The following is a 1523-nucleotide window of genomic DNA, read 5'->3' as shown; positions in this document are numbered from 1 at the left end:
GAGTTTGGGTGCTGTCTCACCTTACATCTACCAATAAATCCTACTTCCTGTCAAGAAAGAAAAAAAAAAAACTTTTCTTATTAAAAAGGCAAGTGTTCCAAAGTTTCAAATGCAAAAAGGGAGGCCCAGAACTTTTACACTGTCTGTTCCTCTGTTGTAAACTATTTTCTTCCATATGTATTTCTTACACTGATTAAAAAATACAATATATAAATGTATAATATCAAATAATGCAGGGGTGGGCAAAAGTCGGTTTACAGTTGTGATACACCCCAAAATTGTGTATTCTTGTATTATTACCTATTCTTGCATTAGTTATTAGTAGTACAATTGTAAACCTTTTTATGCCCACCCCTGTATAAAACTATCAGAAGCTTCCTCTAGAAAATAATTATACCTGTTTACATTAATATTGATTCCATTCCTTCCTTTCTCATCTGTACTCGTTTACAACTGAAACACCAGATGCAAAATGGTGGTAATTGCACCAGTTGGCATCCCACTAGTATAATTAACCCTATAATTTTTGCTCATGCAAATGTAAAATAATAATCAAATAAAGTTGTATTGATTCTAACATGAATTTTTGTTGTAATTAAAACATCCAATTATGAAAGGAGAAATTGCTGCTCTCCTCACTAATAGATTTTTCCTTCAGCTAGACTTCTCTGCAGCTTTTTGGCAACTCTGCAGAATTAGGTTTTAATGCTACATTATCTTTTTTACTTGATTTGAAATTATACTCCTTTGTCTTCCTAGTAATAGAATTAAATTAATAATCTAGCAGTTTAAGTGCAGATCTAACATAAAGAAGTTACTACAATAGAATCCTACTCATCTCAAAAAATTGCAACTATGCATAGTATTGGTTACAAGTGAGATAAATAAAGTAGAATTTAACAAATTTTATTGGTAAGCAAGTTATAATTAGGAGCAGATACAAAATAAACTTCAATAAGCAACATTTTCATATTTTAACTATAAATGAAAATATTGAATATTCAGTTACCTTAAAATGTATACTATTGTTATGTGGAAAAAGTGCTACAGGACACACATGGTTTTCTTTGTTCCTATTCATCAATTTTTGCAATAGAAATTTACTTAAGTGTTGAGGTGCTTGTATTCCTATTTAAATAGGAAACAGAGCAAGCTACCTCTTATTTTACCTTCTTTTTTTTTAAGTCCTGAGTTTACACAATCTCGGCCACCATTGATTAATAAACAGCTTCTCAAAAACTAGAATTTAGAAATTAGCACATGGAATAAGTTACTGAAAAATATTCACTTCAAAACTAACATAAAAGAGGAAAGAAAGAAAAAAGAAATAGAGAAAGGGACAGTACAGGTAATTTTGTTGCTTTTCTAAAAAGACAATTGTAAAGTGTGTGCCTCACAAAGTGATATTTCATTACAGGTTTTTCTAGCTAATTCTAATATACCTTTTGCAAGAACCTGATTATAATTCTGAGATTACATTAAATGCAAAGATTAGTTTAGTAAATGCAAAGGTTAAATTGTTA

The sequence above is a fragment of the Artibeus jamaicensis genome, unplaced genomic scaffold, assembly GCF_021234435.1.
Source record: "Artibeus jamaicensis isolate MK-2021 breed Jamaican fruit bat unplaced genomic scaffold, CSHL_Jam_final contig_415, whole genome shotgun sequence".
Lineage (NCBI taxonomy): Eukaryota > Metazoa > Chordata > Mammalia > Chiroptera > Phyllostomidae > Artibeus > Artibeus jamaicensis.
Note: the sequence above shows the minus strand (reverse complement) of the source record.